Consider the following 21,231-nt stretch of genomic DNA (forward strand, 5'->3'; position numbering starts at 1 on the left):
TTGTAGACTGAGGTGCTAGTTATTAGGCAGTATTGAGGTATGTGGGTCCTTGGTTATCTTGACCAAGTAAGATGCACGCATTAGGAGGACTGAGATTTGAAACAGGAAGTATAAACAACTGAGTTCTACCTACAAGTGCGCCCACACACACGGGTCCTGTGTATTACTCAACTGGACAGGTCCAGACATTAGGAGGACTGAGTTTAGAAATGAATTCAGATCAATGAGAGTTACTCTGGCAATTGTGCATACACACACGGGTCCTGTGTATTACTCAACTGGACAGGTCCAGACATTAGGAGGACTGTATTCATCTTGGCTAGACCCAAAGACTGCCATTCATTATTCACGCTTCTTCCTTAGAAATCCAACATGGTGCCATCTCAGGCTGTGGATGAGAATGCAGCCAGTTCCTCTCCTAACGACGCAACAAAGGTAAATTGGAGTTTCAGTGTCAGATTGTTTTAGTTGTAGACTGAGGTGCTAGTTATTAGGCAGTATTGAGGTATGTGGGTCCTTGGTTATCTTGACCAAGTAAGATGCACGCATTAGGAGGACTGAGATTTGAAACAGGAAGTATAAACAACTGAGTTCTACCTACAAGTGCGCCCACACACACGGGTCCTGTGTATTACTCAACTGGACAGGTCCAGACATTAGGAGGACTGAGTTTAGAAATGAATTCAGATCAATGAGAGTTACTCTGGCAATTGTGCATACACACACGGGTCCTGTGTATTACTCAACTGGACAGGTCCAGACATTAGGAGGACTGTATTCATCTTGGCTAGACCCAAAGACTGCCATTCATTATTCACGCTTCTTCCTTAGAAATCCAACATGGTGCCATCTCAGGCTGTGGATGAGAATGCAGCCAGTTCCTCTCCTAACGACGCAACAAAGGTAAATTGGAGTTTCAGTGTCAGATTGTTTTAGTTGTAGACTGAGGTGCTAGTTATTAGGCAGTATTGAGGTATGTGGGTCCTTGGTTATCTTGACCAAGTAAGATGCACGCATTAGGAGGACTGAGATTTGAAACAAGAAGTATGAAACCCCAACCCTAAATCTGGTTTGCATAAAGACGTAGTTCTCGGCTTGGTTGAAATGAACTCTGATGTAGTTAGATCGCATATTTGAATGTCAGCTGATCAAGGAGCAAGAATGAAGCTTACTATAGGAAGGAGCATGTAAATACAACCGAAACAATCGCTAAACTCTTTCCTGTTAATGCTAAGCACATTTATGTAACATTGTTGTGTAAAGGCCATCCGTTATGTCTTGATGGATTCATGACTTCATGATTTAATTATACTTTTTTACACTCCCAGTCAAAACTTTGGACACATCTTCTCATTTCAGAAAGAACAAATTGTAAGTCTAATCTTTTTTGGGTGTTGTGGGTCCACAATGAATTTTCTTTTCATTGTGGTTTTGTAATATATACCATAATATAAAACCTAGAAGAACAAATTGTTTTGAAAATTGATCTATATACAGCAGGTATTTTTCCCTTTAAATTTTGCATTGCAAAAGTTACAAAAATTTAATAGTTTTAGTAACACTTGAACCTGTTTTTTTTTTTTTCTTCCGTCCTTAACTCCTTTTTAAAGAGGAACCAAAACAACTATTTGGTTGTGATATTTTACATCACAAAAGTATGAATTTTGTTTTTGATTACACTGTTTTTTTTTTTGTTTTTTTTTACCAAACAGGACTGCGATCATGATCTAGTCCCTGACGAAATGTCAAGTTTAGAAAAATGTTTTGCATGTGGAGGACCTTTTTCGCCTCTGAAATGGAGTGGTGTGAGATGTGAAGGTAATTATTTAATTATGGAAGGTTGGGTACATTAGAATATCTTAAATATGATCCATAAGGAACACTATAAAAACTAATCCATAAGTAAATATGATATATGTTCATAATGAACCTTTTACATCTGCACTTTTTACATATTTACTTACCATGTCATTATTAAAGCTGCTATACCCAATTTGCAAAAACAAGTTAGCTTAACATATTTTTTTTTCATGTTCATAACAACATTTTAACAAAGCATAGCTATAAATGTTGTTTGGAGATTAAAGAAAAAAAAATGAAGTGGTTCTGTTGCATTTGTCTAAAACCATCAGCCAATAACATGGCTCAGTCCAGAAAAACGATAGAACAGTCTTTCCTGACTCCTTAAATTCTACATTAACATGGCTCCACCACACTATGCACTGGCCTGTTTAGCAGCAAAGCACACCAGGGGGTGTGGCCTATGGATAATATCCAATGGGAGGGGGGAGCCTTCTTGACTGTGTTTATGCTTCCATCTAGCCTGTTTTTTTAAATTGGGGAAAGCGGCTTTAACTACCTTTCTTTTATTAACTTAATTTTTCTCTGTCTAGTTTGCTACCAGTCCTGGCACAAAAGATGTTATGTTAGCCACAAGGTGAACCTCACTGAACCTCTTCCAGAGGTAAGTGTTTTTGCAGAATTCTTCTCAGTAAAATATGTAAGGTAAACAAAGTCTTACTTTGTGTTTTTGATTGTTATTAGGTCTTTAGTGAAGATAGTTCAAGTGAGGGGGCTTCATCAGAAGAGGAATATGTGCCAGATTCTATAGCTGACTCAGACAGCTCATGGGACAACAAATCAGAGCCTTTAAATATAAGTTGCAAACAAGTACAGAACTCTGAGATCTCCAGCAGTCAATCTGCTTGCAAAACGAAAAGACCTCGCCTAGAAAGTTTTTTAGAGAGAGTAGGACAAAGAATTTCAGAAGATGTCGAATCAATATCTGAAGATGGAATTGGCACAAGACAGCTCGACGTATCAGGGGTTATTGCCACAGCAGAAAAGTCTGATGCTGAAGGCATTGTTGATGACTCTAATACTACGGCTGAAGATTCCTTAAAAACATCCTCCTCACTAAGAAACAAAACATACTGCTACATTTGTGGAAAACTACAGACAAAGTTTACACGTCATTTAAAAACTCATGAGAAATCACATGCAGATGTTGCTCGAGTTTTAAGTCTTCCCAAGAAGTCCAAAGACCGTTTGAAAATGCTTTCTAAGCTGCGAAACAAAGGAAACCACAGACATAACTCGGAGGTCATCGCAAGTGGGATTGGATCATTAAAAACCAGACGCACATCAAAAAAACCCTACAAAGGAAAAGACTATATTCACTGCATTTATTGCGAGGCATTATATCTTAAAAGAGATCTTTGGAGACATGTTCGTAAATGTTCTTCAAAACCAGTGGAGGCCAATTCAGAGGGGGGACGAAAAAAGGTCTTGTCCCTGGCCTGTATGAGTGAGTCAGCTCTGTGTCAGCAAGTTTCCCCCGGTGTTTGGAAGATATTAGCTGTCATGAAAGATGATGAAATAACTTCTACTGTGCGAAGTGACTTCTCTATTCTTCAGCTTGCTCAATCATTCTTTAACAAACATGGGAAAGATCCCACCAAATTTGACTACATTCGCCAGACACTCCGAGAATGTGGAAGACTTCTGCTCACACTTCGGAAAGAATGCTCAATACACACTTTTGAGGATGCTGTAAGACCTGCAAATTTCAATGTGGTTATCAAAGCTGTTAAGAAGGTGTGTGGGTATGATGAAGAAAAGAACTGCTACTCGACTCCAAGCCTTGCTTTAAAGTTGGGACACTCACTGCAGAAAGTCTGTGATATTATACATTGCAGAGCACTGATGGCAGAAGACAGTGCACTGATAAAGTCAACCCAGAGTTTCAAAACCCTTTATGCTACAAAGTGGTCAGAACTCATCTCCCATACTGCATTAACCACACTAAACGAGCGGCACTTCAACAAGCCTTCCACACTTCCTTTCACAGAAGATGTTCAGCGTCTTCATAGACATCTGGAGAAGACTACAGAACAAGCACTGAAGGACTTGGAAGAGCATAGTTCACCAAAATCATACAGTGAACTTTGTAAAGCTACCATGGCAAATGTAATACTATTTAACAGGAGAAGAGGGGGAGAAATTTCAAAGATGACACTGAATGGCTTCCAGGAGAGAGACACTAGTACCCTGCACAAGGATGTTGCAATTGGACTGACAAAATTTGAACTTTACCTTTGTCAACACTTCAGTCGTGTAGAATTGAGGGGTAAACGAGGACGCAAGGTTGCAGTGCTACTTTCACCAGACATGGTGAATGCCATAACACGGCTGACAGAGAAAAGACAAGACTGTGGTGTTCTGGCAGAAAACATATTCCTGTTTGCCAGACCTCATTGTCTGACTCCCTACAGAGGACAGGACTGTTTGAGGATTTATGCGACTGAATGTGGGGCTGAAAACCCTGAACACCTACGTTCAACGCAGTTGCGCAAACATGTCGCAACTTTGTCTCAGATCTTAAACCTCAAGAATCACGAGTTAGACCAAGTTGCCAACTTCCTAGGTCATGATATTCGTGTTCATCGCGAATATTATAGACTTCCAGAGGCTACTACCCAGCTTGCCAAAATATCCAAACTACTGATTGCCATGGAGAAAGGGTCTCTCAAAAGCCTTCAAGGCAAAACACTTGAAGAGATTGAAATCGAAGGTAAAGTGGTGTTAAGGTTAAGAATTATACACGTTTCCTGCACTATAACCTTATAATTCATTAAGACAATCTTTTATTTTGTTAGATAACCTACAGTTGACAGATTCAAGTGAAGAAAGTGAGGTCGGAGCGGAGCGTGAGGAGGTCGGAGCGGAGCGTGAGGAGGTCGGAGCGGAGCGTGAGGAGGTCGGAGCGGAGCGTGAGGAGGTCGGAGCGGAGCGTGAGGAGGTCGGAGCGGAGCGTGAGGAGGTCGGAGCGGAGCGTGAGGAGGTCGGAGCGGAGCGTGAGGAGGTCGGAGCGGAGCGTGAGGTCAATGAAGGAAATCTTGTATATCCACAGATTGGTAAGTACAATGTGATTAGTCTCAACTTTGTTCAATTTATGAAATCACATGACTAATAGACTTTATTACAGATTCTATAGATACTAGAATGATGAAGAAAGTTGTCAAGGAACCTCCAGGTATGTGTTTGTCATCATTTATTGAAGCTTTTACCTTTGTAACTACTTCCTAGACACTTTTGCTATCTTTATGTAAAAAAAAAAAAAGATAATTCATTACTATCATTTTTCCAGTGATTGTTACCTTTGTCCAAATGGTAATTTAAAGAAAGTCAAGGATCTTTCTAAAGACCAGCTCAACAGAATAGAAAGGTCAGTTTTGGAGGATGGTCAGGTAGGAAATGCTAGTTTGAACAGGTGATTTTGAGCTGTGATTTAAAGTTCTAGAGAGAATCTAATGAGCAGAGGAAGTTCCAGAGGGTGCAATTAGCAGTGGCAAAGGATTGTACCCTCAGATTTATGATTTTGATGATGGGGGTAAGGAGGTTAGTGTTAGCAGTGTTGTGGGAGAGTGACAGTAAAGACAATCCCTCAGGGTGGCGGGGGCGAGGTTGTTGAAGGCTTAAAAGTTGATTAGGAGTTTGCACTCAATACTATAGTCAGTGTGCAGCCAGTAATGTTCTTTTTAGGATGTGGTGATATAGTCTCTAGAGTGAGTGCAGTAGAGTAAGGGGGCAGCAGAGTTCTTAATAGATTGCAGTTCTTGGAGGTGAGTTTGGGGAAAGCAAAGATGCTGGGATTCTTTTTGAGGGTGGAGAGAATGGATAGGATTAGGAAGAACAATATCATTGGGACTGCACATGTTGGAAAAAATGTCTACATTGTTCTACATTGGCCAGGTTGAGGTTGTGTTGGGCATGTGCAAACAAGGGACAGTGAGGAAGGTTTGTTGAAGGATGTTAGAAAGGAAGCTGCCCTGCAGGAGACAGGAGATGAGATTAATCAAGAGAGATGAAAATAGTTGGTGTGTGGAGGGCTGATCTACTACTCTTTATTTACCTGGTTTGCGCTTCTGAAGTATTCCCTCTACGCTCTCATCCTCTTTCTACAGTAAATCAGTGGTGAGTGGAAAGTTGACCAGTCACCGGAGTAGTGATGGGTCGTTCGCGAACGAAATGGCTCTTAGAGCTGGTTCTTTGAAGTGAACGATGCGAGCCGGCTCCTTATTGGGAGCCGTGGATTTTTTTTTTTTACTTTCTCTTGCCCTCTCTCTCACTTTTTTCGCTGCACGTCAGCCTTGTGTTTGCGCTGAGTAGAGACGGGAGGGGCGCAAACAGAGCCTTGCGTTTGCACCCCTCCCGCCTCTGAGCAGAGGGAGGAGCTAGGGGCGGTAGTTACACTCGCAACAGCAGTAGCACACGAAAAGAGCAGCAGGGAGAGAGAGAGAAAGAGAGCCGGGAGCAACAACAAGAGACAATGTCGTCACATTAGAAAGGTGGAGTAAAGAAAATGAGTGACACCAAGAAAAGAAGCAAAATCTAGAACCATTTAAATTTTACTGACAATACATAGGCAGAGTGTAGAGTCTGCAAGAAAAGGATATCATATAGAGCCGGTGCACGGGCACCTGAAAACTGTCCACTCATCAGTGCGATGGGAAGATAAAACACAGTGAATTAAGTGTGATATAAGTGAAGCTGCCAGTGTGTCTACCCACTGAGCTGAGCACTGGGCACTTGGTATTTTTAAATTTAAAGTTTAAATTTTAAAAGTTAAATTGTAAATGGTAGGTTTTTGTATTTTATAATTTATTTTTTAAATTTTATGTGGAGTGAATAAATAAAAGCAGATTTATATAATGAACATATATACATAGAAAACACGTTTTTAAACATTAGTAATTCATTTTGTGCATAATTTTATATTGTTGTTAATAATAAATGAATGAAAGCAACAAAATAACCTGAAGAGCCGGTTCGGGAGCCGAAAGAGCCGGCTCTTTTTAGTGAGCCGAGCCGAGAGAGCCGGATCTCTAAAAAGAGCCGGAAATCCCATCACTACACCGGAGTCTTGTTTGGAGAAAAATTCAGCCTTGTATCTTTTAATATCAGCTGTAATAGCTCTAGCCATATTCCACATTCACATGTGTCACCTTAAACTAAAAGTCATAGTTGCGACTCTGGATTTATCTTAGAAACCATATTCAAGATTTCAAGGTCCATTAGTTGCTTGACCACATTCAGGAGCATTTGACATTACATTATAAGAGATTTAATACAACAAATATATGCTTACTGTTTTGTTTTGTTTTTCAGCACAAAGTAAAAATGGAGCGGGTAAGGTCATTGAACCCAACAGAATACTAAACAAGGAGATGAAGCCAAGCAGTAAGAAGAAAACAAATAAACAATCTGGTAAATGGTGACATGCATACAAAAGTCACTTAAGCACAAATGTAAACTTCATGCATTTTTGAACCCAGTTATCCACACCACCCAAGCCAGTATGGTGACTATGCTCATCTTTCTGCCAGGGACCGTACCATAATTCTACAACTTGGTTAGACAATTATATTAACCTACTTGGTAAGGTAAAACATAAATCACATTCAATGTGGAACAATACCTTGTATTAAGTAATGGGATAAATGTTTAAATTACTTTCCCTATGCCTGTTTTAATCTGTAATACATTTAAATACTTATCATTTTCAAAACAGCAATGCACCAAAACAATTAATAAACAAAGCAATGAGAACATATTATGATTTGGGTTTTTAATTTTGAGGATTCCTCAACCATTGGGCTTCTACATTATCTCCATACTCTGAACATCATCTTATTCCCATAGGCAGAATCTGGATAATATTGGAAAATTTGGGCTGGTTTGGCTAATTGTGGGCTGTAACCTGAAGGCCCACCTCATGGTCAGGCAGGGTCCACCCTTGTTTTTAAATAAACATTTGAGTCAGACAGTTATATATGAAATGTTTGAGTATATGTTATACATTTCAAATTATTACAATATCATGCTATACATGTTTTTTGTTGTATAACGGTGTGTGGAATAAAATGCTCTCCATCCATAGTGATTTGCCATAGCTATTTATTGGAATTCTGACTTAATGTGGGCTACCTTTCAGAATTTTACATTTAAATAAATGTATTCATCCATTGTAATAAGTATTTAAACAGTCAGCATTACAGGATTTATACCAAAGAAACACTGTTACAACAAATTCACCTTAAAGGGGACATATTATGCAAAACCCACTTTTTTTTGTTGCTTTTGTATGTATATTTGGTTATGAATTGCCTCCCGACTCCTTAAGTGTAGGTTTTCAACAACTAAAAAAGGAGCTCTTTTAGGTCCCAGGTAGTGTATTTTGCACAATCCAGCATAATCACAGCCTCAGCACCTGTCCTCGTGGACAATGCAAAGGCCGTCTTTGGGCTGTGTAGACTAAACACTAACTGTTCTTAGCAGGGCTGTAAAACTAGTGTGTGCAGAACTCAATTCTTCGGCTTATTTGAAGGAAGCCGATTATCGCCATTATATTTTTGCATCCTACAACCATGTCAACTCACACAATTGAGCATAATACGTCCCCTTTAATTTAAAAATTGTTTAAAAAGTAGTTTGTTTACATTTATTTTTTTCTGCTTCTAGCTTCTCTGGAAAATGCAAGGAGGGTCAAAGCATCCTTGGTCTCCCACGGAGGTTGCTGCGATAATGAAGTATTTTGGCGAACATATCAAAAAAGGAAAACTGGCCACTATTATCGAATGCCAGCAATGCAAAACTGCAGAAGATCCTGCTCTGGCTGGTCGTTCTATTCAAAACATCAGAGATTTTGTGAGGAATCGGGGCGTGTCGTTGAAGAAAAAAGAAAATCCTATGTAGAGGAGTCTACATAACTCCAAAGTACTTCTTGGAGGAGTTACAAAAGATATTTTGTATGTTTTGGTTTCTCATTTATTTATTTTAGAATTTTACTATTAGAAGATTGGTAAATTCATTTTGTTGACACTGTTTTAGTGCATCTGATCTAAGAGGACATAATTTTATATTGCCAGTTATTTTCATTTCTGTTAACAAAACAATCCTGTTTTTGTAAAATGCACTCAATTTGTTCCTTTTATTCACCTGTTGCCCTTTTAATACACACAAAATACATGTTTGTGTATGTGTATGGCCTTTGTCCTGTTAATAAAGTTAGCCCTGACAATTACTGTTCATGTCAGGGGGAGGAGCCAAGTTACCTAATTAGTGTTGTCCTCTTATTACACCATGTTGTCAGGTTCTTATATTTTGAGTTCTGGTGTGTTTTTCACAATTTTGAAGTGAGATTTGTGTTGTACAACTCAAATGGGATTTTTAAAGATGCACTTCATCTATCTATCTAGCACAAGCGGAAAGGGGGGTCCGTTTAGTGTTGCAAAAATCTTGTTTGAAAAAAATTGTCCTTCCAATTCACCTTTACCAGTGTGTGTGTGTGTGTGTGTGTGTGTGTGTGTGTGTGTGTGTGTGTGTGTGTGTGTGTGTGTGTGTGTGTGTGTGTGTGTGTGTGTATATATATATATATATATATATATATATATGTGTATATATATATATATATATATATATATATATATATATATATATAAATAACAATTCTGTAACTGTAACTTCGGTCGTTGCTGTGCTTTTTGGAAGTCGAATTTCCCAGAGGAACCCACCCGAGGGATTAATAAAGTTCTATCTTATCTTAAAATGTAATAAAAGGCATTCCATCAATACAAGAAGGGTATGAACCATGGCAAGCTGCCGTGCATGAAGTAATCACCCAGTGGCATTTAAACGGTCACAAGTTAATGCAGTTATTCCAGGACTGCCTAGGGCTCTCCTGGGGAAGAATTAGGGGAGACTTTACCGGCTCCCAACCAGATGGTAGAGCATTTCCCCCAGGTCATGCTGACCTCCAAGCAGCATTAATACCTGTGTTTGATAGGGCCCGTCAACAACTAGCGCCAAGAGCCAACTATGGTAAGATAGGGCAAGTTAAACAGAGTGACACAGAAAACCCACATGAATACATGGACAGGCTGAGACCAGTTTTCAGACAGAACTCAGGTCTAAATTATGCTGATGACCCACAATCACCATATCAGCAACAATTTAAACGTGATTTTATTAAAGGATTGCTACCACGCATTAGGCCTCATGTAGAAAAATATTGGGTAACACAAGATACAGGCACAGTAGATGAGGCGCTCCAATATGCTAATCACGCACAAACGGTAGTGAAAAACAAAGAGAAGGCCTCAGTTTTTGCCCTAGACACTGACACTGCTCTCACAGCTTTTAGTGGGAGTGGAGGCTACAGGGGAGGTTTCAGAGTTCAAAGGAGAGGAAGAGAAGAGGAATGTATAGAGGAGGAGCAAGAGGCAGAGGGAGACAGAGAGGCACATACACCACAGATGGTGACTCTAGTACTGCATGCTGGAGGTGTGGGAAAGAAGGTCACTTTGCACACCATTGTAGGACACAGAGAATGCCCGACAGAATGACTAGCTGCAACCACTGTGACTGCAACCACCCAGACAGCTGACAGGGAGAGCCACATAGATGAAAAAGTAAAAGCATTAACAAACAAAGAAAACAATTTAGAACAGGATGAAGCTGAAGTATACAATGTTCATCAGCTAGTAAGTTTACTGGACGGAAAGCCAACACTTACAGTCTATGTAAATGGCAAAAAGCTGGAGGTGTTGTGTGACACAGGACCTTGTAAAACAGTACTTAAGGCAGAGCCCCCACGCACAACCTTTTCTAGAGAAGTAGTAATGGTGAAAACAGCGTCAGGGCACGTAAAAACCCAGCCACTAACAAAGCCACTGACATTTTTGCACAAACCTAGTCAACGCTCCTGTTACATGCCATGTATAATAGACCCAACCTGCCCAGTAAACTCACTAGGAAGAGATGCAATGACAAAACTAGGGATAGGAGTCATCCCCACAGAAACAGGTATGACAGCGGAAATAATGTTAGTAGAGGGAGACCCCTATCAGAGGGAAGGAAAAGGAGAGCCAAACTACTACTGGTCATTAGATTTGCCACCGCTTACACAGCTCAAAGAAGCATCAGAAAAACATCTCCCCGCAAGTGCCGAAAAAATGAAGCCAACTGAGTATCACAACACCCTGCACTATAAACAAACCCCAGGCCCAGACCCTCGTATGATAAACCGGTACACAGCCTAAAAAGCCCATATCTGACTCTGCAACACTTATGTCACAAAATGCGGAAATGCAGTATGCTCAGTGAACCAGACAGAGTAAAAAAAAAAAAAAACTAAACAGGATCACAAAACCCCATGTGTCAGTTGCAAAAACAGCAGGTACACAATGGTATCAATTAGGTAAAATCCTGCAAAAGGTAGAAAATGATAAATATACACCTACAGAGGAAGAGGCTTGGGCACAGGGTAAAAGAACGGGGTGCATGAGATACACACTGGGCTGGGTGATAAGAACTACACCCAACGCTCATTTGCACGACAGCACACAAGAATGAGAAATTCTCTTGCTGGAAGAAGAGCCAGCACTTAAAAGTTTACCTTCTACACTGTGGTCGAATGTGGGATTAATAAAAAACGCAGACTCAGTAACAGTACAGACTGTTTCATCCCACAGGCCCATTAAACCACAATACCCCTTATCTAAGGAAGCAACAGAAGGGATTAAGCCAGTGATATGAAAAGATATGGAAAAAGCAGGAATTCTAATAAAAATTCTAATTCTCTTCTCTCTGGCTCTCAGCGAAGGCGGTCGCACTTTTCTCCTCTCCTCCTCACCCTTATCTTCCCTGCTTAGCCTCTATGTCCTTGTCTTGTCTCGTGTGCATTACTTTCCCTGGAATAGACTCACACGGTCATTCTCTAAAACCTAAAAGAGAATTATGGATTTGATCAACTGGTCTCTGAATGCTATTGACACCCTTTTCTCAATGAGAAGTCTGGGCTCGGGAGAGCCTGAGTGCCCTGGAGGGACTTTCCCTGCACGATGGACGGGTGGCAGAACTGGAGGGTCATGTGTCTGGCGGGACTGTCGATCGAGGACGCTGAAGATATCTATCTATTCGGAACCGTGATAACAGGGTTCGTGCATATCGGAGTTGGCTTGGCCCTGGTTTATCGGAGAAATAAGAGAGCGGAACCAGCTGTTCAAACCCCCCCCCCCAAGGCTGCCCGCTGGAATTGAAGCGATGGGACGAGGCGCGACCTCTCACAACGAACGTAATATGGTCAACACCTTGGAGACGCTTACAGCTGCTGTGAAGGCTCAAAGCAACAACATTGAGCGTATGGGGGGATACATCAGAGAGAGGCCTGCTCAAAATGGGACCCTTGAGCGACAGTTGGAAGACATTACGGAATGGATCACTGCAGCTGTGAGGTCTCAGAATCAAAAGAATGACAACACCATGGAACAGAAGTTTGATACCATCATGGGGAGGCTCGTGGCTCTCCAACGGGAGATAGAGAGGCCAGTGTCGGAGTGTTAGTAAGTAAGTAAGTAAGTAAAATTTATTTATATAGCACATTTCACAGATAAAAATCACAAAGTGCTTTACAGTAAGATCAGACATACAAGTAAAAATTAATTAAATTAATTAAAAGCCCGTTTTTTTTATAAAAATGTCTTCAGCTGCTTTTTAAAGGAGTCAGTAGAGTCTAGACAGCGTAAAGACAACGGCAGAGAGTTCCACAGCCTAGGTGCCAGTGCCTGAAAAGCTCGATCCCCACGTGTTTTAAATCTAGTACGTTAGGGCAGCCTGAAAATTCTCCTGGGCTGCTCGCATGGAAATTTACAAAATCAACATTGAGATTGCGGACCCCCATAACGGCGCTAGCTGCAGGCCCAAGGCTGGAGCCGAACAATCACTCCCTGATAACGACTGTGTTACAGCTATTCTTCCCGTCCCATGCAAGGACACCTGGATTGGCTGGAGGACTGTTTACTTAGCCTGATAGGCCGAAGGACACTGTCTCAGCTAAACTATGGACACGCACACACATACATATACACTGATAAGCACTCACTATGTCTGTGAAGGTTCTCAGTCATCCAGGTCATCGTAGTCAAAGGAGCTTGCAAAGAAAAGCGTCTGGACTTCTTTAAGTTACTTGAAGACGTTTCACCTCTCATCCGAGAAGCTTCTTCAGTTCTAAGGTCAAATGGTGGAGAGTCCCAGATATAAACCTAGTGGGAGTATCCCCCCCCACAGAGGGACAAAAGGACCCCCTGATGATCCTCTAATCGCCTGAGCCAAGGTGTGAAACTGGGTGTGGGCCCCAATCAGCCAGAGTTTCAGGTGAGTTCATTGTGAAACCTGGCCCCACCTTATCATGCGAATTCCTGAGATCAGATGGCCCAGGATGTGAGTGGGCGTTAAGGCGTCTGGGAAGGGATCTCAAAACTGGATTATAGATGGCAGAGAGTTGGTGTCGTAAACCCCTGCCTCTGTTCAAAGATGGTCGCGCACAGTGGACATAGATGGCTTCTTTCACTCCTCTTTCAAACCATCTGTCCTCTGTCCAAAATGTGAACATTGGCATCCTCGAAAGAGTGTCCTTTATCCTTAAGATGCAGACTCACTCACTCATCCCCCCTCCCTTTCCAACGCCAAAAAACTCTCGCGATCCCCGCAGCCCCCTTAACCTAATCCTTAGAAACATAAGCAGGGAAAACTCCTTAAAAAACCCTCCGCGTTTTCTCTAAAACCCTAGAATAACTTGTTAGGTACCCCCTCTATTCCCAAAACCTTATATTCGATAACAGGGGAAATCCTGAAAAAATCCTTAGTCTTTTCTCAAATTAAGCGCCCCGCGGCTCCCGCCCACCGAACAAAGTCAAAACTCCTTTAAAAAATCCTCCGCGATTTCTCCAAAACCCTAGAATAACTTGTTAGCTACCCTCTATTCCCAAAAGCCTTATAATCCAAAACAGGGGGAAAAGTCCTTAGTCTTTTTTTCTTCAAAAGCTTCCCTCTTACTAGCAACCTCTAAAATTCAACGCACAGTCTAAGTTCTACCTCGCTCTTAATCGCCGACCTGCAACTGCTTCCAGAGCAGAGCACAATTTTTTCCTGCTTGTTCGCTCCCCGCTCTGCTCCCGAATGCACTGCTTACCTCGTTTGAAAATTTCCGCCGGAGACCAACTCTGCTAATTCGCCCCGCTGCCAATCACATAACAATGGCACGGCTCCCTTCACACCCTGGTTAGCCAATCGGCTCCAGGTCCGATTTTATGATCTCCCGCTGAGGTTAAGACTGCCGTCGAGCTCCCAGAAGACCTCTGACTTCAGACATAACAACTGGCGCCGCTCAGACTGCTTGTGAGCTCGCTACAGCCACGAAACCAGGGATCAACAACAACTGCCTTCGCGTGCCCTATGTGCATATCACTCGGTAAGTGTTAATCTTCCCCGTCTTACTACATTTTCGCATTTTCCTTTTTACCATTCTGTCAAAAAAGCTTTTTCATCTTCAAAAGCCATGCAAATAGGCTCTGTAACACTTGGAATACACTTTTCAAAAATATATACAGTGGGGCAAAAAAGTATTTAGTCAGCCACCGGTTGTGCAAGTTCCCCCACTTAAAATGATGACAGAGGTCAGTAATTTGCACCAGAGGTACACTTCAACTGTGAGACACAGAATGTGGGGGAAAAAAAATAAAAAATCCATGAATTCACATGGTAGGATTTGTAAAGAATTTATTCTTAAATCAGGGTGGAAAATAAGTATTTGGTCACCTCAAACAAGGAAAATCTCTGGCTCTCACAGACCTGTAACATCTTCTGTAAGAATGCTTTTCTGTCCCCCACTCGTTACCTGTATGAATGGCACCTGTTTGAACTCATCATCTGTACAAAAGACACCTGTCCACAGCCTCAAACAGTCAGACTCCAAACTCCGCCATGGCCAAGACCAAAGAGACTAAATACTTTTTTGCCCCACTGTATAACCTCGCCTCTAACGCTCAGAGCTAAAAAGTGCATTTGTACACTAAACTATAGCAGCGATCATGTCCTCATCAGGTACCTCATTTTTCTCACTCTTGTTCATATAATGTTTATATTTTACCGTTTTTCCCGTTTGTAAATATTCGTTATTTCTTTTCAGACTCTGAGATAAGCGTGCTCAACTCGTCTCTTTTTGGTTCTCTCGATCAAATTGGTAGGTTTGGTTCATTGTTGTTCTCCCTCTTAACAGCTAATTGTACAAGAAAAACAAAACATTTACCCTCTTTTTCATTTTTATCAAACTTTCTAGATATCTCAGACTTGGACACCTTTATTTTTTCGAGTTCGCCGAATTCTTCTCCACCAGTGCTTGAGCGATCCACAGGCAAGAACATCCGTCTCTCCACACGCGATAGACAGCATCTGCTCTCTACGCTAGATCGCCCCACTTCATCTGGCCCCAGGTCCATCCCCGCCGGAGCTTGTTCTCTCCCGCGACCCTCTGGGAAAAACTTGCGCCTGTCCGCCGGAGACAGGCAAGATTTGCTCTCCGATCTCACTCCCGATGCTCCAGCCAATCAGAGCCCCAGAAACGCTTCTTCTCCGCCATCAGACACACGAAATGCACCGCGCCTGCCTTTGAGACCCAATCACGGTCAGTCTCTCTAGGTTCTCGCTTTTTTCTCATTTTATAAAAACTATCCCTTTTCTATTTAACTTTACTAACTGTTTGTATCTTACCCTCAAATTCTCAGAGCATCTCAGAAGGAGGAATAGCAGGACCGGTAGGATCGCAAGGACAACGAGGACAAGGCGAACACGCACACGGAGGCAGCTCGCTTCAATCTCTGTTCGCTGAATTAGTTCAGCTCATCTTATAAAAAGTTTGTGGTTTTTTTCCATTTTGCTTTTTCAAACAAACTGTCTTTTGTGGTTTTGTTCTTTTAATATATTCCTGTTAAACAATAATAATAAAAAAAATTGATAACCAGGAACAAGATATTACAGACCCATTTCTTGCTTTAGAAACAGCGTTCGCTAGGTTAAATGAAAATACACAGCATTCTCAGATTACATATTCACAAAACAGTGAGCAACCTGAGGTGATCAATAATGATCCTTTAGAATTGCTTAATTTAGCTCTTGCCCGATGAAAGGGCCTTTCAAAATAATTCGAGTTTTGGAGTGGATCATGATGAGATCCAAACAGAGTCAGACGCGGCTCATTCACAAATGAGTCTGACACAAAACATCTCTTCTGATCCGTTTTTAGCAATTAATAGAGCTTTAGAAGCTTTGGCCCAGATACAAAATGAGGTCCAAATACCACCGAGTTATTGAGTCAAATAAACAGGTTAAATCAAAATAGTTTGATTCTCAAAGCCAGCATTCGCTAGTCTTTTCCCCAGACAATGCGTGTCCCAACGAACCGCTCAGCCGCAGCCCACCGCTACAGCTGTCAACCACTTTCAATGACTAATCATCATCAATCACTCAGCTCTCCCGCAGACATTGTCTCTGCGAACGACCCACTTAACCCAGTAAACCATGATCACTCCTTTCAACAAGGGGGTAATCCAGACCAGAGTTGTGCCAGTAATTCAGCACAACCCTCTATAGTCGTTAGAAATAAATTAATAACGTTGAAATTAGAGAAATTTTGAATTTTCCTCCTCCAAACGATATACCCGACTATGCGCATTATTATCAAGGCGTAATGTCGAGTCCACGTGAAATATCAAACAGGCTTTTCTCTCACGCACGTCCAGGTGATCATATCCAGTTAGAATTGATAGGCCAGCAGTTACAAAATAATGTTTCAGTGATTTTACGTGATAATCATGATTTATCTGAATTTGAAAATTTATTCTTGAGAGCGGTACAGTCAAACTGGTCAGTAATGTGTGATGGTTCGCTGGCGGTTGTAGCTCAGATTGTTAGACCCCCAAATGGGAGTGGGAAAAGATTGCTTAAACACATACTCGACAGCGATTGTGAAAAAGAAAAGACGTTTTTTTATATGTGGTCCATAACCCCGCGAATAAGTTATGTTTTGCTACAAGTCTTGCTCACCTTCTGCAACCCGATTTTAATGACTATCAAGCACAAACTTTGCTAGAGAAATTCAACAAAAAGCTGGTCTAAATGATCAAATGCCTGTTGGGTTTAATCAAATAATTACATTTGAAAGGTTACTAGGATGTAAAATTATAGTATTTTACCGTAACGAGCATGATCGCACCCTTTGTAAATTTCAGACTAGTACAGTGAATAGCGCAAAAGCGCTGTTTATTTTTATTTGACAATTACTACGCTATCAAAAATCTAAAAGGATTTTTGGGCACAGTGTATTTGTGTACTCATTGTTACATAGGCTTTAACCATGTGTTATCCCATTTCTGCTCTGCTCAGTCTGTATGCAGCCTGACTGCAACGATCATTTCCTCTCGCCTATTGTATGTACCGATTGTAATCGCACCTGTAGATCTCCTTATTGTTTTGAGAGCCATAAAAAACTCGTTGAGAGGCGTCAAAGGTCCGCCAGCAACTGCGATCTCTATAAGAAATGTATCGAGTGCTCGAGGCTATATTGTTTAGCAGCACGTGAAAAACCACAAATGCCAAAAGAGAAAATGCCCAATCTTTCGTCAGGAAATCTCTAGTGATCATCAAACACATCAGTGCTATATGCAGGTTTACAACGCGAAACAAAACATAATAACAAGTTGATTTTTTATGATTTTGAAATGTTTGTTAACGAACACGGTGAGCACAGCCCTTTTCTGGTGTGTACAAAAACATCAGATGGTAAATCTTGGAGCTCTCAGGGCGAGCATTGCGTTGAAAACTTTCTTGCTCATTTTAGACGCCCCCTCTTCAATCTTTATCGCTCATAATGCAAAGGGTTTCGATGCGTACATTATCCTTCGCGGGTTAGTTAGGCGAGGATTAAAACCAAACTTGATAATGCAAGGTTCCAAAGTGATCAGTGATTACAATAATCAGACTGATTGCTGACAAAAAGATCAAAACTTTGAAAAAGAGAGACAATCAACCAATCTGGAGGGTTTTTACTGCCGTTATTAGGGGCTGCAATCCCTTTCATAAGCAGTCTGATAGCAAACAGGTGAAAATGGAACATGTGTAAAAGATGTTTTTGGTACCCCAACACCAGTTGGACTTAATAAAACAGCAGCAGCAGCTGCAGCACGCAGGCAGCATCAGACAACAGGCTCAGAACGAGTTGGACAAAGAGATGCTTCAAGTGTTACAAGATTCTGACAGATGTGTATGAGAAGGCTAAAAAAATACGGCGATATTCTCCAAAGATACCTCACGCTTGTGAGACAAGGTGTTCGTGAAAAGAATGTATTGTCTTTATCACTACCTGAACAATTTAACAGGGATGTGCAACCCCAGTTGGCGGATACATTGCCTGTTCGTGGTGATGCGGGGGTGAGGGATCTTGTTGCGGAGAATGTTTTAACACACATACCTAAAAGGAGTAGGAGGAATGCAGAACTTATTCTGTCAGCGGTGAGCCGTTCGCCAGACTTGATCTCTTACAATGACAAAGGCAAAATTGTTGTTGATAAACACACCATCCCTGGTTCACACATTTATGATCTAATTAAAGCCGTCACAACCACACACACCTTCTGAGGGTTTGAGACCCATCGGTTGGTCAGAGTTTTTGAAAGCTGTCTCAGATTTAAATGTACCGTTATCAGCCATATCTAACACAGGCATACATTAAGGGGGGGGGGGGGGGGGGGGGTCCTGTAGAGTGATTGGATATTTAATTCAAGCTTTGTCTTATCACAGCTGAAATTGTTTTTCTGCATATTCCAAAAATGTAATATGCTCCTTAGGTCAGTGAAAGTGTGTTGCTATAATATTTTGAGTGAGTGAGTGAGTGAGAGATTCTGCAAACTGGCTATTAATTTCCAAGATGTCACAGGTTTGATAACTACAAAGCCATGTTCACTTGTAACTGGTAAGTACAGGCAACATTTCTGTGACTTTTATTTTCTTCAAATAACAGTCTTAATAATTTATGTACTTTTTAAAATGAGATATCCATCACAGTACATAAATGCAGATGACAGCTGTCTGTATTTGGTCGATCCTTAAAGAAATTCTCTGGAGCAGGAAGAGTCTGACCATGCAACCAAAAGATTCCAGTAATTATGCATTATTACCTGTATATTATGATAACAATATTAGGTACTCTGTAATGTCACTAGAAACGTGACAGGACCAAGGGCTGAATCTAAAGCGAATCAGGTACTTTCAAACTACGTAATATTTTTTTTTTTTTTCAATTAGTAGCTTAATAAACTACACTACAGCAGAAAAATAAAGATGAATAAATAATTGTTAGAACACAGAATGTCATCTTACATTGATTACAAAGAAGGATTAGCATGTGAATAGTGGACTGGCATGTTTATGGAGGACACATTTTAACACAAGATGTGTTTTTTTTGGGATTTAAATGTTTCTGACATATTGTTGTCTTTTGTTGCAGACACCAAGTGTTGAGATCCTGTCTCAACCTACAGACCAAGTAGTGAGTGACAGACACTTCATTCTTCCAACAGGTTGCACATTTTTCAAGTATGTGTGTCAGTTGGGCCTAGTGCATAAATGCAATGCCCTGTGATTGTATTAAAACAATCAGTTTGAGTGAAGGTTTCTCAATGTAAACATTAGAATTACTTGTTTGTGAATATCTTAGCAGAAAGAAATTGGCTATACCATTTGTTAGTCCAAACTTTCCCTTAAAGCATCAAATTGATCTTTATTCTGACCAAATTTGATATTTTTGTCCTATTTGTCACCTAACCTCGCGCTGATTGGTTTATACACTCAACAAAAATATAAACGCAACACCTTTGTTTCTGCTCCGATTTGACATGGGATGGACATAAAGACCTAAAAGTCACTCCAGATACACAATATTACCATCCCTCCCAAACATTGTTCACAAATCAGTCTAAATGTGTGATAGTGAGCACTTCTGCTTTGCTGAGATAATCCATCCCACCTCACAGGTGTGCCACATCAAGATGCTGATCTGACATCATGAGTAGTGCACAGGTGTACCTCAGACTGCCCACAACAAAAGGCCACCCTGGAATGTGCAGTTTTGTCTCACAGCAAAATGCCACAGATGCCACAAGCAATGAGGGAGCGTGCAATTGGCATGCTGACAGCAGGAATGTCAACCAGATCTGTCGCCCGTGCATTGAATGTTCATTTCTCAACCATAAGCCGTCTCCACAGGCGTTTCAGAGAATATGGCAGCACATCCAACCGGCCTCACAACCGCAGACCTCGTGTAACCACACCAGCCCAGGACCTCCACATCCAGCAGGTTCACCTCCAAGATCGTCGGAGACCAGCCACTCAGACAGCTGCTGGAACAATTGGTGTGCATAACCAAACAATTTCTGCACAAACTGTCAGAAACCGTCTCAGGGAGGCTCAACTGCATGCCCGTCGTCCTCATCGGGGTCTTGACCTGACTCCAGCTCGTCGCCGCAACAGACTTGTGTGGGCAAATGCTCACATCCGATGGCGTCTGGCACGTTGGAGAGGTGTTCTCTTCACGGATGAATCTCGGTTCACATTGTTCAGGGCAGATGGCAGACAGCGTGTGTGGCGTCGTGTGGGTGAGCGCATTGCTGATGTCAATGTTGTGGATCGAGTGGCCCATGGTGGTGGTGGGGTTATGGTATGGGCAGGCATCTGTTATGGACGAAGAACACGAGTGCATTTCATTGATGGCATTCTGAATGCACAGAGATACCGTGATGAGATCCTGAGGCCCATTGTTGTGCCATACATCCATGAACACCACCTCATGTTCCAGCAAGATAATGCACGGCCCCATGTTGCAAGGATCTGTACACAGTTCTTGGATGCTGAAAATGTCCCAGTTCTTGCATGGCCAGCATACTCACCGGACATGTCACCCATTGAGCATGTTTGGGATGTGCTTGACCGGTGTATACGACAGCGTGTACCAGTTCCCACGAATATCCAACAACTTCGCACAGCCATTGAAGAGGAGTGGACCAACATTCCACAATTGACAATCTGATAAACTCCATGTGAAGACTATGTGTTGCACTGCATGAGGCAAATGGTGGTCACACCAGATACTGACCGGTTCTGGGTCCCCAGACCCCCAATAAAGCAAAAAACTGCACATTCCAGGGTGGCCTTTTATTGTGGGCAGTCTGAGGTACACCTGTGCACTACTCATGATGTCAGATCAGCATCTTGATGTGGCACACCTGTGAGGTGGGATGGATTATCTCAGCAAAGCAGAAGTGCTCACTGTCACACATTTAA

At 41.6% G+C, this 21,231-nt stretch overlaps 1 pseudogene; it reads right to left on the reverse strand.

Moving 5' to 3' along the window:
* Positions 1-5,814: 5,814 nt before the first annotated feature.
* Positions 5,815-20,958, reverse strand: LOC146633101 (uncharacterized; annotated as a pseudogene).
* Positions 20,959-21,231: the final 273 nt, after the last annotated feature.

The sequence above is a fragment of the Diplotaxodon limnothrissa genome, linkage group LG4 (assembly GCF_057381915.1).
Source record: "Diplotaxodon limnothrissa isolate DT_005_m linkage group LG4, D_limnothrissa_male_GT1.1, whole genome shotgun sequence".
Taxonomy (NCBI): Eukaryota; Metazoa; Chordata; class Actinopteri; order Cichliformes; family Cichlidae; genus Diplotaxodon; species Diplotaxodon limnothrissa.